At 47.5% G+C, this 15,486-nt stretch overlaps 1 protein-coding gene across 4 annotated transcripts in view; it reads left to right on the forward strand.

Moving 5' to 3' along the window:
* MAS1 (MAS1 proto-oncogene, G protein-coupled receptor) overlaps window positions 1-15,486 on the forward strand; it is a 55,715-nt gene that overhangs the window by 28,910 nt on the left and 11,319 nt on the right. For 2 of the 4 annotated variants that reach the window (XM_055268847.2, XM_063623163.1), the window contains exons 1-2: window positions 452-614; window positions 9,465-9,671. The exons of 1 other annotated variant lie outside the window; for it this stretch is intronic. The gene's annotated coding sequence lies outside the window, so the exon portion shown is untranslated. Of the gene's footprint in view, window positions 1-419; window positions 615-9,464; window positions 9,672-15,486 lie in introns of those variants that run through there. One more of the 4 variants, XM_055268858.2, reaches the window with a different exon arrangement.

Here is a 15,486-nt window from a genome sequence, read left to right on the forward strand (position 1 = left end):
TATGTCTCTCTGGGTCTATATATAGACTCATCTCTTCATGACAAGGTTTTGAGTTAATATTATTAGCTCCATTTTACAGGTGAGAAAACCAAGTCTTAGGGAGCATGGCAGAGGTCACATAACTTATTAGAAGCTGAGCTGGGAATTTGAGCTGGTTCTGTCTTTCTACTACACATGCGGTTTTGCCCTTCCATGTGGCATTTCTCCACGTCATCTTTCTCTTTAGCCCTGGCTGGCCTTAGTGGTTCAAGGTGGTCCACTGCCTTGCATTATCACCAGCTCACACCCCGCTCTGGATTGGCGTGAAGATTTTCACTTGAGTGTGTCACTGAATGATGCCATTGGAAGCTTCTGCTGATAAGCGTGGGACCATCTGCTTGGCACATCTCAAATATTTTCAGCAGTGGGAGAGCAGCTCTGATTCCTTCAGAGATGAGAGGCTGCAGCCATCCTTCGAGATGTTGGGACCGGAGACCTTGCAGGCTGGCTGGGCATTGATGCCCCAGATGTGAAGGGGCCGCCAAGCTGTGGCCACGTCTGACCTTTCCTGAGCAAATGACACCAGCGAGTCCGCGTCCCAGTTTTTCATTGCTTAGCTGTCTTTGACAACCAGAGTAAGATTTTCTGTCTTTAAAAAGCTATTTCTTGGGTAACTCTTTTCTGTGCTGGTTTTTCTTTCTTTCTTTTTTTTTTTTTTCGGTGTGTTAGACGTTTGCCATTGGTGTGTGTTGGCAAAAACTTCTCTTTCCTCCTGCCTTTGTTTTGGAAAATTTACTTCTTTGCTGAGTTAACTGTTCCCAGACATTGTTTTTCAACTTCAGGGTTGAAACTTCTGCAGTAGCATTTTCTTTTTTAACTTGTTGCAGGGGAAAGAATCTTAGGATCAATTCACAGTCCAAATGGTGGACTTGGAGGTTTTCAAGGCTGCTTAATGAAAGCTTATGAATGATAAAGAAGTTGAGGTTTGAAAGGGTTGTTACTGAATTTGATTCCTCTGGAGAAATCACTTGGCTATCAGCTCTTCGGCATCACAGGGGCAAGCTGTATTGATTTTTCTTCGTGTTTTCCTTAGTGGGCACTGGCGTCAGTATTAGCTTCTGTTGCTTATGAAATCATATGCAGTCCTCTGGTGACAAGGTGTCTGTTAAAAGGAATCTCCTGCTCGGTCTCGATCTTTGGTATGAGCCTCTCAGCAACACTTCCCAGCCAGGATACTTGGGAGTAACTTGGTGAGAGAATGTATAGTGTGTTGTTAGATTGCTGGGAGTGCAGCAGTGAAAAGGTGGTAAGAAGCTGGCCTCTAGCAGAGTGCCGCGGCCTCGGCACTACTGGCATTTTGGGCTGGGTAATTCTTTGCTGTGTGGGCTGGCCTGTATATTGTAGGATGTTTAGCAGCATCTCTGGCCTCTGCGAACTAGATACCAGTAGCACACTCCTCTCCGTTGTGACAACCAAAAATATCTCCAGGCATGCCAAACATCCCTTAGGGGACAAAATCACCTTCCCCCCTTTTAGACCAGGGCTCTAAATTGATCCTGTGGTATGTGTGGAAAGGGAGCAAGAAGTCTCTGCTTCTGCATGCAGACGGCCCTAGTGTGGGGAAGATGGGAATGATGCATTTAATACCAGGACAGATGGTCCTGCCCTGTACATTCCCATCACAGCCCTTGCCTGCCATGGAAATTCCATCTCACAAATGGGTTTCTGTTTGTCCAGGTGACTGCACACACACACAGGGAAGAATTTGCCCTTTTCTCTGGATCTGCACACCTAGAAATCCAGCCTAGGGTCAGGCTCTCTTTTAAGTTGCGTGGGAACAACAGGCCCTTTCAGATGGCCCACTCCTCCAACCTGAGTTCTATTGGTTTTTCTCTCTTTCCTTTTTTTTCCCTGCCTTTCTCCCCAGCCCCCTCTTTCTTTCTTCTAAGAGTGATGTGCTAGGCTGGGAATCTGGGGCCATGGGAGGACTGTGCTCAACTGAACGGGAATGTGGAAGGGGTTGTTTGCTTCTGAGGTCTCTAGAGAACACTTGAGCAGCATAAATGTATGACATTTAGAACTCTCTGCTGACTCTGAGTCTCCTTGTTTTTTCTATCAGCTCCACCAGCCATCTGCTCCTCTCACTTTCATTGAAAGGTAAATGCAGCCAGCAATCTCAGGTGGACCTGCCAGGACACAGGCTCTGCAAAGCCCACATCCTTACACATCGATGGAAACCACCATGCTTGTTTTCCCTGCTCGTTGACTCATTATCTCGGTTTGGCATTTCCATGAGTCTCATATTGGCAAAGTGCTGTTCAATCTCTAGCATTTCTCATACCCCAAGCCTTTCAAAACTACATTAAAATGCCAGTATGTGAAGCAGTTGAGACCCAGTGGGGTTAATCTGCTTGATGGAGGACTTGCCTCTCGTGGTGGGTTTGACTGAAAGTGCAGCTTCCAGGCCAAGCAGCCGTAGGCACAAGCAGAATAGGCAGTGGCCTCTGCACTGTACTTTGATCAATGTCAAAACCCCTCTTCTCAAATGTCTCTTCTGCATTCAGATGCGATACTGCCTACAATTCTTTGAGTTTTGCAGGAAGGCGGTAGGTGTTAAGTCTTACTTTCCATCGTGGTCAGCCTGGCTTGTGGTGTCTTGTGTGAGGTGCTGGTGCCTGAACAGGCAAGGATCATCCCCATGGGGGCAGCCACGCCGGGGTGAGGGCAGTGGCAGTGGTGACATGACAGGGGATGTCAGTGCTGGGTAGGGCAGGATATCTGCATGGGGGGTACAGGGAATTGGTGCTGGGTGTTGGAGCTCCTGCTGTGTGAGGTCTGTGTCTCAGGGTGGGGGGCAGGGGCAGCACTGGTCCAACAGGAAGTAAAAGGGCCCAACAAAGTGAGGAGGGCATCTGTGCAGGGGCAGGGGAAGAGCAGTGGCAGACATAGGCAACCGTTCATAGGTGAGTTGATCAAATGAGTAAATGCGTAGAGGCCACAGAAGCCAGGTTTCTCAGAGAAGTGAGTTACAAATGTGGAGAGGGAGAAAACTCAAATGAATTCACTGGTGGTGGGTCAAAACTGGAGATATTGGTGTCAATTCATGATTATATGTATATATTTTATAAAGATATAGAAATACAGCTGTAGGTGTGTGTATGTATGACTATACATAAACGTACCTATGTACCCTGCCACTGAGAGGGGCTGGGAGCAGCGACAGCCTCCCGGCAATGAGTGCATTTTACACCCAGATCTTCGCTTCTAAATATAATTATTTACTGAAAGGAACCAGGGCTCCCTGGAGAAATGGCTGATTCTAGGCATTGGTGCAGGGGACATACAAGATTATGGTAAAGTGTCCAGTTTTTTATGTTGGAAGGCTATGAGGCATATTGGAAGAAGTGTGGACCAGCAGGGAAGGTTGGATTGCTGTTTTGGCCCACCGAGGCTGCTGTGCCACCATGAGGCCCAGTTGGAGATACCCAGGGCTGTTGGTTATATGGGTCTGATGTGCTGGGGAGATGTGTGAGCTAAAGCTGTGCATTTGGATTTCATCAGCAAATGGTGATGGTTGAAACGGTGGGATTGAACAAGACCACCCAAGGAGAGTCTGTAGAGTAGGAAGGGAAGACCTGCAGACTGGCCAACACGGCAAAACCCCGTCTCTACTAAAAATACAAAACATTAGTCAGGCGTGGTGGTGGGTGCCTATAATCCCAGCTACTTAGGAGGCTGAGGCAGGAGAATCACTTGAACCCGGGAGGCGGAGGCTGAAGTGAGCAGAGATGGCATGGCACCACTGCACTCCAGCCTGGGCAACAGAGTGAGACCCTGTCTCAAACCAAAGAAAAAAAAAAAGAATGGAGCCTGGTGGAACTCCGATGTGCAAAGGGCAGTGTAAGAAGAGATCCAGCGAAGGAGACAGAAGAAGAACTGCAGGAAGGCAGGAGGAGAGCCAGAGGGAAGAAATATGCTAGGCTGTGGCATCATCTCAGAGACAGAGGCGAGGAGACATGAAGTGGGGTTCCATAGCAACATTCATGCATTGGGGAGGGGCCCGAGCCCCAGATCTTGTCTCACTCGCTTCTGGAGGACTTGGCTGAGAGTGCTGCGCTGTTGAATGCACTGGCTCCTTTCTCTTATTTGTTCTGATGAAAGGACATGCCCGAATTGCCCCCTCTGACATCAATTATCTTTACCCATGATGGTGAAGCGTGGTGTCCTTTATCAATAGATGTGTTTACTGATAACAGTGATAGCTAGGAGCCACTCTGTTTCACAGAAGAAAGTGAAAACAGAGACAATATTTCTGAAAACAACTCATTCCTGTGTGTTTGTGTTGTTTTGGTTATGGGTTTGGTATTGGGTAGATGGTGCTTTAATAAATAAAAATCCATTCTTTGATAAATAAGATCCATCCTTTGATAAATCAAAAACTCCATCTTTTAAGGATTTTAATTACTGACAACCCAGTTGATTGTGCGGTTGCTTCTGGTGACATAAGAGCCATCAATAAATGTTCCAAAAGTCCTAACAGCCCCATGAATGGGTGTGTGAACTTCACACACAGATGGACTGTTGACAATGAGCTGGTGTGTGTGTATGTTGGGTGGGGTAGGGGAGGGCTAGAAATAGCGCCAATTTGGACCTGGGGCAATCCACCCTCTGCTGCTGCCTTTGTTACTAAGTATGTACCCTTGGACTAGTCCTGAGTTAATTTCCTCACCTGGAAAAACAAGGGGGTGGTTTGCAGTATCTGCATGATTTTTTCAAGCTCTAAATCTTAATGATCAGCACAGGACGGTCTGCCTTTACCAATAAGGAAGTGTTTTTAAGAAAACTCCAAGCAGCATCCTTTCATGTCTTTTATAAAATACTCCAGTTTCTGGGGAAAAATGATTTGTAACATGTAACATATAACAAATTGCCATATTTACAAATGTTTCTTGCAGTTCAATAAAAGAAATGAACATAGAGTATGAAAAAACAATCCATCGAAAAATACAAGTAACTGTTAACATAAAAGAATGTCCAATCTCATTAGGAATCAAATAAATGCAAATTAAAACAAGGTATCTTTTATCATTTATCAAATTTGGGAATTTAAGAAACTGAAGATGTTGTAGAAAAAGAAACATATATATACTATGAAAAAAATTTATATACTGTTGATGTTGCTATTAATATAACTGGCATGGTTATTTTGGGTGACAATTTGTTAATACACATTTAAATCTTGAAGAATGTTTATACCTTTGGTCTAGCAATTCCACTTTTAGAAATATGTCCTAGGGGAATAATTAGAGATGTGCACAAAATTCGCATCCATATAAATTCATTACAGTGCTTTGTTTTTAAAAATAGCGGTGAAAAATCAGAAGCAAATGGTATGTCCAAGGCTAAGGGATTATTAAAAATAAATAATGAAAGCTGGGCATAGTGGCTCACACCTGTAATCCCAGCATTGCGGGAGGCCAAGACAGGAGAATCAGTTGAGTCCAAGAGTTCAAGACCATCCTGGGCAACATGGCAAAACCCTGTCTCTACAAAAAATACAAAATATAAGCTGGCATGGTGGCGTGTGCTCTAGTCCCAGCTACCTGGGAGGCTCACTTAAGCACAGGAGATTGAGGCTGCAGTGAGCTGTGATCTTGCCGCTGCACTCCAGCCTGGGTGACAGGGTGAGACCCTGTCTCAAAATTATAAATAAAAATAAATAAATAAATAAATAAATCATGATACCTTCAGTTAGTGATACTGAAGTCATACTTTTAGAGTATATACTGACATGAGTAAATGTTTGCAATATGATACTGAGTGAAAAAAAGGTAGAAAGGATACCAAAAGATTATAAAATGCAATCTCAATTTTAAAAACGAGTGTGTGTAAGACATTGAACAAAGACTAATGCAATATCCTAAATGTTGAATCAGGTTAATTTTTAATAGTCGTTGTATGTGCGGATTTTCTGAATTTTCTTCAATAAGCACATACTGCTTTAAAATTCGAAGAAAGGTGATAAACATTTAAAAGAAAATACCCCCATTTTGTGTTAAGAATAAAGAAGCTGTAAAATGAGCCCTGTTGGGACTGTAACTGCCTAAAGGGTTCTCTTTGCCCGCTGCCCAGACAGAGCCGATTTATCAAGACAGGAGAATTGCAATAGAGAAAGAGTTTAATTCATACAGAGCCAGCTAAACGAGAGACCAGAGTTTTACTACTCAAATCAGTCTCCCTGAAAATCCAGAGACCGGGTTTTTTTGTTTGTTTGTTTGTTTTTGAGACGGAGTCTCACTCTGTGGCCCAGGCTGGAGTGCAGTGGCGCGATCTCAGCTCACTGCAAGCTCCGCCTCCCAGGTTCACGCCATTCTCCTGCCTCAGCCTCCCGAGTAGCTGGGACTACAGGTGCCCGCCACCACGCCTGGCTAATTTTTCTGTATTTTTAGTAGAGACGGGGTTTCACCATGTTGGCCAGGATGGTCTCAATCTCCTGACCTCGTGATCCACCCGCCTCAGCCTCCCAAAGTGCTGGGATTACAGGCGTGAGCCACCACGCCCGGCCGGAGACTGGGTTTTTTTTTTAAGGATAATTTGGTGTGTAGGGGAACCAGGGAATGGGGAGTGCTGATCGGTCAGGTTGGAGGATGAAGTCACAGGAAGTTGAAGCAGTTTGTTTTTGCCGTCTTCTATTTCTGGGTGGGATCACAGAACTAGTTGAGGCAGATTATCTGTCTGAGTGGCATCAGCTGGTGCATCAGAATGCAGGGTCTGAAAAATATCTTGAGCACAAATAACAGGTTTTACAATAGTGATGTCATCCCTAGGAGCAATGGGGAGGTACAGAATCTTGTGGCCTCTGGCTGCATGACTCCTAAACCATAATTTTGAATCTTGTGCCTAACTTGTTAGTCTTACAAAGGCATTCTGGTACCCAGGCAAGAAGTGGGTTTGTTTTGGGAAAGGGCTGTTATTGTCTTTGTTTCAAAGTTAAACGATAAACTAAGTTTCTCCCAAAGTTAATTCAGCCTATGCTCAGGAATGAACAAGGGCAGCTTAGAGTTTAGAAGCAAGATGGAATCAGTTAGGTGAGATCTCACACTGCCGTAATTTTCTCACCATTATAATTTTTGCAAAGGTGGTTTTCAGGCTAATCATTTTTTTAGTGGCAGAGCTCTTTGAACAGGCAGGAGTGGTTTAATCAGTCCCTGCGGACTACTTCACAATGGACTATTTCACATGCAGAGACCACATAGTGGCAAAGTCACAACTGGTAATTAAACAAGTCTTTTTTTTCTCTCTGTTTTGAGATGGAGTCTCACTCTTTTTGCCAGGCTAGAGTGCAGTGGCGCAATCTCGGCTCACTGCATCCTCTGTCTCCCGGGTTCAAGTGGTTCTCCTGCCTCTGCTTCCAAGTAGCTGGGATTACAGGTACATGCCACCACGCCCGGCTAATTTTTGTATTTTTAGTAGAGACAGGGTTTTACCATGTTGGCCAGGCTGGTCTCAAACTCCTGACCTCAGGTAATTTGCCTGCCTCGGTCTCCCAAAGTGCTGGGATTACAACTGTGAGCCACTCCACCCAGCCTAAACAAGTCTCAATAAAAAATATTCCCTACAATATGGTGACTTTAATTCCTTAAATAGGAAAGGTTAGAGGCAGACTAGATTAGAAAACTTAAGTATAGAGAGGCTATAAACGGTAAAGTCTTAAAAATAGGATTAGGCCCCAGAGTGTAGTGGAGAGAGCTCCGGGCTAAGATCAGGCACGCTGGGCCACAGGGCTTCTCAAACCGGTTGTGAAGGTTGGCCTGCCTCACAGGCTCTCCAGCAACCACCTACTGTCCTGTAAAGTTGAGGGGTTTGGTAGAACAGTGATTTCCAGACTCCTCCTCCTCCTCCTCCTTCCTCCTCCTCTCTCTTCCTTCTTCTCCCTCCTCCTCCTCTCTCCTCCTCCTCCCTCTTCCTCCTCCTCTCTCCTCCTCCCTCTTCCTCCTCCTCCCTCCTCCTCCCTCCTCCTCCCTCTTCCTCCTCCTCCCTCCTCTTCCTTTTCTCTCCTTCTTCTTCTTCCTCCTCCTCCCTCCTCCCTTTTCCTCCTCTCTCTTCCTTCTTCTCCCTCCTCCTCCCTCTTCCTCCTCCTCCCTCCTCCTCTCTCTTCCTCCTCCTCCCTCCTCCTCTTCCATCTTCCTCCTCCTCCCTCCTCCTGCTCCCTCTTCTTCCTCCTCCATCCTCCTCTCTCTTCCTCTTCCTCCCTCTTCTTCCTCCTCCCTCCTCCTCGCTCCTCCTCCCTCCTCCTCCTCTCTCCTCCTCCTCTCTCCTCCTCCCTTTTCCTCCTCCTCCTCCTCCTGCCTCTTCCTCCTCCTCCCTCCTCTTCCTTTTCCCTCCTCCTCCCTCTTCCTCCTTCTTCCTCCTCCTCCTCTCTCCTCTTCCCTCTTCCTCTTCCTCCTCCTCCCTCCTCCTCCCTCCTCCTGCCTCTTCCTCCTCTTCCTTTTCCCTCCTCCTCCCTCCCTCCTCCCTCTTCCTCCTCTCTCTTCCTCCCTCTTCCTCCTCCCTCTTCCTCCTCCTCCCTCCTCCTGTTCCCTCTTCTTCCTCCTCCCTCCTCCTTCCTCTTCCTCCTCCTCCCTCCTCCCTCTTCCTCCTCCTCCCTCCTCCCTCTTCCTCCTCCGTCCTCCTCCCTCTTCCTCCTCCTCCCTCCTTCCTCTTCCTCCTCCATCCTCCTCCCTCTTCCTCCTCCTCCATCCTCCTCCCTCTTCCTCCTCCTCCCTCCTCCCTCTTCCTCCTCCATCCTCCTCCCTCTTCCTCCTCCTCCGTCCTCCTCCCTCTTCCTCCTCCTCCGTCCTCCTCCCTCTTCCTCCTCCTCCCTCCTCCCTCTTCCTCCTCCATCCTCCTCCCTCTTCCTCCTCCTCCGTCCTCCTCCCTCTTCCTCCTCCTCCGTCCTCCTCCCTCTTCCTCCTCCTCCCTCCTTCCTCTTCCTCCTCCATCCTCCTCCCTCTTCCTCCTCCTCCGTCCTCCTCCCTCTTCCTCCTCCTCCCTCTTCCTCCTCCTCCTTCCTTCTCCTCCTCCCTTCTTCTCCTTCCCCTTCTCCCTTCTTCTCCTTCTCCTCCCTTCTCCCTTCTTCTTTCTTCTTACTGTCTCAGCTCATGGTCAGAAGTCAAGTGACCTGGATTTCTGCCTGGCCAGCACTGTGATTAAGATCCACATAAGTTTCTGGGCACTACAGCCCTGCAGGACCCAGGGAGCACCGGACACACTGGAGCAAAGGCAGATGGTAGGCCCTTTGGGGCTGTGCAACACAGTGGCTCTGAGCCTGGCATGTTTATTAATCCTTAGGTTTTTCCCTCTAAAAAGGGGGCAATGATGTCATCCTTATCAGCCTCCCAAGCTGATTTCAAGGCTCCAAAGCTAGGATGGAAGGAAAGGTGCTTTGGCCTCAAGAGCCCCACACCGCGATATTCTCACAGTCTAACTTATTTCTTTCTCCCTAGACATCTCTTTTGTGAGAAGAAAGAGAGGAGGGAAGATGCTCTGTGATGCTTCCAGTAATGCTGACCAGTCGTGGTGCTGTCACCTCCTCGGCTGTCTTTGCAATCTGTTCCCAACTGAGGTTTCTGTTGCAGCGTAACTGACCACTCCATGGGCCACTGAGGGCTGTCAGGATGAGCTATCCTTCCACCCCAGGCTGTCACTGCCAGGTAAACATGCATCCCTGCAAATGCAAGTGCTGCGTAAGAAAAATGATTGGTGGCCGGGTGTGGTGGCTGATGCCTGTAATCCCAGAACTTTGGGAGGCTGAGGCAGGAGGATGGCTTGAGCCCAGGAGTTTGAGACCAGCCTAGGCAACATGGTGAGACCCCATCTCTGTAAGAAATAAACAACAATGACAACAAAAATTAGCTGGCATGGTCATGTGTGCCTGTAGTCCCAGCTACTCAGGAGGCTGAGGTGGGAGGGTCACTTGAGCCCAGGAAGTCAAGGCTGCAGTGAGCTATGACTGCACCACTGCACTCCGGTTTGGGCAACAGAGCAAGACCCTGTTTCAAAAAAAAAAAAAAAACAAAAAAAGATAATGAGGCCGGGCGCGGTAGCTCACGCCTGTAATCCCAGCACTTTGGGAGGCTGAGGTGGGTGGATCACGAGGTCAGGAGTGCACAATCAGTCTGGCCAAGATGGCGAAACCCCGTCTCTACTAAAAATAGAGAAATTAGCCGGGTCTGGTGGCAGGTGCCTGTATTCCCAGATACTCGGGAGACTGAGGCAGGAGAATCGCTTGAACCTGGGTGGGAGAGGTTGCAGTGAGACGAGATCGCGACACTCCAGTCCAGCCTGGGCGATAGAATGAGACTCCATCTCAAAAAATAATAAAAATGAAAAATGTTTGGCATGTCTGGGCAGAGAGCCTCTGGTCCTAGAATTGGGTTGACCCAGAGAGAAGTTACCCTACTGATTCACCCTGCAGTGCAAGTGCCTACCTCATCTGCATGGCTTTCTGAGATCTCAACTGTGTGGTCTTCTCTCTGCTGCTGGGGAAGGCTCACTGAGCCAACACTAAATTATTCTGAGCTAGACTGTTTTGTCAGCTAGCAGCAATTACCCTTCTACTCCCCTCACACTTCCCAACCTCAAATATCCCCGTCAGTCATCCACTGACAGAGATGAAGAATACACAAAATGACCAAGGAGCTGGGGGAGGAAAGGGTTGGGGTGACGAGCACGTTGGGCCGGCTGTTGTCAAGGCATTTCTTGCCATCTGCTATTTCACTTCAGAGACTGGAACCCAGTTGGTTGGGTAAGACTGGGAATGTGATTTTTAGCAATGTGTTCATTTAAATAGAACCCCGCTATAAAAACAATTTGGAGGATTATGATTCGTTTTTAAATGAGAACTAGTTTTAATGGAATTTTTAATGTGCATTCCAATCATGACTAAAATCCGCATCATGATCAAAGTCTGCCTGAATACTGTATGTGCTTCATGAGTTGTACTCTAACCATTAGAAACCCATGTTTATTCAGTGTGGAGCCCTGCACTGAAAGCGGTGGTTTTCTCTCATGGGGAAGCAGAGTGTATTCTTAGAACTGTTATAATGGCTTTATTTCTTGAAACAGTTTGATAAGTATTTATTAAATGCCTACTGTGTGCAAGTGTTGGAGATTCAGACGCAAAAAGGATAAGGTCCTGGTTTCAAGGAGTTTGCTCTTTAGTGAGTGTATTAGGCTGCTCTGACTGCCATAAAAAATACTATGGACTGGGTGACTTACACAACAGAAATTTGTTTTCTGACAGTTCTGGAGGCCAGAAGTCCAAGATCGAGGCACCGTCAGGGCTGGTCTGGTGAGGGCTCTCTTCCTGGTTTGCAGAAGGCTGCCTTCTCCCTCTGTCCGTACATGGCTTTTCCTCTGTGCCCTCACAGAGAGAGATCTCTTATGTCTCTTCCCCTTCTTACAAGGACACCACTTCTATTGGATTAGGGCCCCACTCTTAGGACCTTATTTAGCCATAATTACCTCCCTAAAGGCCCTATCACCGAATACAGTCACATTGAGGATTAGGACTTCAACATATGAGTTTTGGAAAGGAACACAATTCTGTCCACAACAATCAATAAGATATAATTTTAACTCTGAGGCCAGGCACAGTGGCTCTCACCTGCAATCCCAGCACTTTGGGAGGCTGAAGCAGGGGGATTGCTTGAGCTTAGGAGTTTGAGACCAGCCTGGCAACACTACAAAAAATTAAAAACAAAATTAGCCAGGTGTGATGGTGCATGCCTGTTGTCCTAGCTGTAAAGGAGGCTGAGAGGGGAGGATTGCTTGGGCTCAGGCGTTTGAAGCTGCAGTGAGCTATGATTGTACCATTGTACTTTAGCCTGGTCAACAGAGTGAGACGATCTCTAAAATTTTTTTTTAATTAAAAAATTTTAACTCTGCTCTGTTACAAGGAGAAATGTCTTGGGTATGAACATAGCGAGACCCCATCTCTACAAAAATAAAAATAAAACAAAAATGAGCCAGGCGTGGTGGCATGCACCTGTAGTCCCAGTGATTTGGGAGGCTGAGGCAGGAGTGTCACCTGAGCCTAGGAGTTCAACCTGCAGTTAGTTATGACCACACAACTGCACTCTAGCCTGGGCAACAGAGCAAGACCCTATCTCTAAAAAAAAAAAAAAAAAAAAAAAAATTAAAGAAAGAAGATGCAAGTTGAAATACCTTTCCCAGCTGACTTCTGTGAATTTATTTGGAAACTTTTGGGGAAAAGAAGAAAAGTTGAATACAGAAATAGAAACTGGTATTGTAAAAGGAAAGGGTTAGGACAGGCTGCTTGGGAGAATGGGTCAGTGGTGAAAATAGAGCATGCCTTGAATCTAGGATGAGCAAGCAGGGTGACAGAGAAGGGGAGGTGACCTGGGGTAACAGAGCTCTCTCCACACAGCAAGAAGCTGCAGCTGAAGGATGTGGTCCATGAGAGATCCTAGGTCATGGACCGGAAGCAGAAAGATGATCTTGTCAGTATCCTCAAAAACTTGGATTAGGTCCTGAATTTCCATCTCTGGTCTTTGGTTTAGGTTTGTAATTAAAAGATGAAAGCACTTGGCTTCCTTGCATAAGGAAGTTTTGCCATGGCTGTCTACCTGTGTTGACCAACACGGGAGCCCCGAGTCACATGAGGCTTCTGAGCATAGGGAACCAGGCTCATCGGAAGCGAGATGCCCTGCAAGAGTGAAATACCCGCTACATCTGGGGGACTTAATGCATAGAAAAGAACATGAAATACCTCATCCATATTTTTGGTATTGATGACATGTTGAAATAATATTTTAAACACATTAGGCTAAACAAAGTACATTATTAAAATGGATTTTGCTGGTTTCTTTTTACTTTCTTTAACATGGCTACTAGAACTTCACTTACATAGGTGGCCCACGTTGTGTTTCTGTTGGACGGCGCTGGTCCAGGCCCTTGTTACCCCTACCTTTTGTGTACTCTGAATTACTTTTCTTCCCTCTCTCCTCTCTCTCCAACACCAGCAGCAGCAGAAGCAACAAAACACACGTCTCTGACATGCATGCTGGCCACTGTATCGCCTCCCACCCTCTTTGCTGTGGTTGCTTCGGACCCCTGGGCTGCTGTCCCAAATTCCTTGATGATTTTAGCACCTGGATTATAGCCACGTTTTCCAACAATATTCCTGGTCTCCAACACTATTTCTCAGCAATTTCAGCATCTGTGGATAATTCTTCCAGCCCTGCAGCTCCAGGTTCTGCTCTCAGCTCAAATGATCTTACCCTCCACTCTCCCTCAGCCCTTCTTTTCCACAGTCACGCTCTGCACTTAATACTGATAACCCCAAAACTACACTGCCCCAAGCTCAGTTTTAAGCATCACGTTCTCCAGCCCCCACCTCCTCCTTCCCCTTCAGTGCCTTTAGTACGGGGACTTCAATGATTCCCTGACACCGCTGGGACTTCTGATATGTAGCTCCTATTTCCTGTTCACATCTGTTACCTCCCTCGTGCCCTCATTTTTCTCCTAACCCCACTGGGCTCCAGAGTCCATCATCGTAGCCCTTCTCTTCTACAGGCTTTGCTTCCTTTGGCCCCCACTCTGTGTCGTACCCGCCTGGTAAACCCCAGCCCTGGTTAAATCCACCTCTCCCCTTTCTCCATGCCGGCACCTGGACAACTGAACCGAGGTGTAGAGGAGCATAGGTGAGGCTGAGTGGTCTCTCCCAGGTTCCCCAGCACTAACCTGGGCGGGCTCTAGGTTAGCCTGCTGGAGATCCTGCACTTTGTGTATGTCCCTAGCCCTCTCTTTCCCTTATTTATTTCACACCATGCCCTCTCTCCTTAAACCCTTAACATCTCCTCACTCTTAGCTGATGACCTTGCTCCTTACTTTACTGTAAAAGGGATACTGCACTTTCAGGAGACAACTTCTTGCCTTGGGCACTCCCACAACCACATCTACCCACCTCACCGGATCTGCAGCCACGCACCCTGCCTTCCCCTTCACCAGGTATAAATTATGCTCTGGCAAGGCTGCGACTCCTCCCAGCTCTAGACCCCTACTTCCTGACTCCTCAGTTGTTTGCTTTCTACTGGATAATTCTTATCCGTTTATCACTTCTCAACCCCACAGCCCCCAAGAGGGTTGTCTACACTCACTGTCTCCACCTGTTCTCCTCCCATTCTCTTTAAACCACTTGCATCAGGCATTCATTTTGTCCAGTCTACTGAAAATACTCCTACCAAGGTCAGCAATGGCTCTGCTCCCATGGTCAATATCAAGTTCCAGGTCTCAGCCCACTCGAACTTGCAGTATGATTTAGCCCAGTTGATTACTCTTTCTTCCCCTCAAACTCGTTCTTACTTGGCCTCCTGGGAGCTCTTCTTCCCCAGTTGTCCTCCTGCCTCCCTGTCAGGTCATCCTCAGTTTCCTCTCATTCTTCCTCCTCACCTCCCCAGCCTCTAACTTTGAAATGCCTCGAGGCCCAGTCCTTGGACCTCTTCTCCTTTTTAATGGCCAGTATTTCGCAGATACTCTCATCTTGCCTCACGGCTTCAAATTCCACCTGTTTGCAGACAACACCCACATTTATATCCCCAGGCTACGACTTTCCCCCGGCTCCTGACGCTCCCCTGGACATGGCCTGGCTGCCTCACAGGCTTCTTGAACTCCACAGGCCCTGCTAACCCGCTTCACCTGCACCTGTCCACTCAGCAAATGGCTAAACACGTATATTCTCTCTTTCTACCACAACACGTATCTCTTCCATCAGTGAATCAAATCAAAGACCTCCCACCAGATATTACTACCTCTGCCACAACCTGGTTTATGCTAACATCCTCCCTGTGTCTAGGCCAGTGCCTTCACCTCCCACCTGGCCTCCTCCTTCCTGCCATGGCCCCTAGAGTGTCACCTGAACACAGGGGCCATACCGAGGCTGTTCACGCCTCAGTCCCCCAAGTTAACCACATTCCTCCTCTCGGAACCTCCTGTGGTTTATTGTCTCACTGGGAGTAAAAGCACCAGCCCGCAAAGCCCGTTTGGACCTGGTTGCCAAAGACCCCTGCCTTCAGCACCTCACTGTTCTCCTGGCCAGCCCGTTCCTCCCTCGCTGGCCTTTCTGCGGTTCTTTACTCCTGGCTGCCTCCTGCTTCTGGAACTTCTCACTTGCTGTTCCCTTTGCCTGGAATACTTTCCCCCAAGAACCTGCAGGCCTTGGTCACCTACTTCCTTCGTGTCTTTGCCCAGGTGTGATCTCATGAGTGAGACTTTTCCCATCACTCTATGGATGATGGAACCCCCAGGTCCCTGCCACTCCTTTCCTTTAATGCTGCTTTACTTTTTTCCATAGCGCTGTTCATGTGCTGACGTCAGTTTGATTGTTGTTGCTGTTATTGTATTTTGCTTGACTGCCTCCCCACTGGAATACAGACTCCACCAGGCCGGCGCTTTCTCTGTTTTATTTACTGCCATGTCCCAGTGCCTAGAACAGTGCCTGGCATG

The sequence above is a fragment of the Symphalangus syndactylus genome, chromosome 2, assembly GCF_028878055.3.
Source record: "Symphalangus syndactylus isolate Jambi chromosome 2, NHGRI_mSymSyn1-v2.1_pri, whole genome shotgun sequence".
Lineage (NCBI taxonomy): Eukaryota > Metazoa > Chordata > Mammalia > Primates > Hylobatidae > Symphalangus > Symphalangus syndactylus.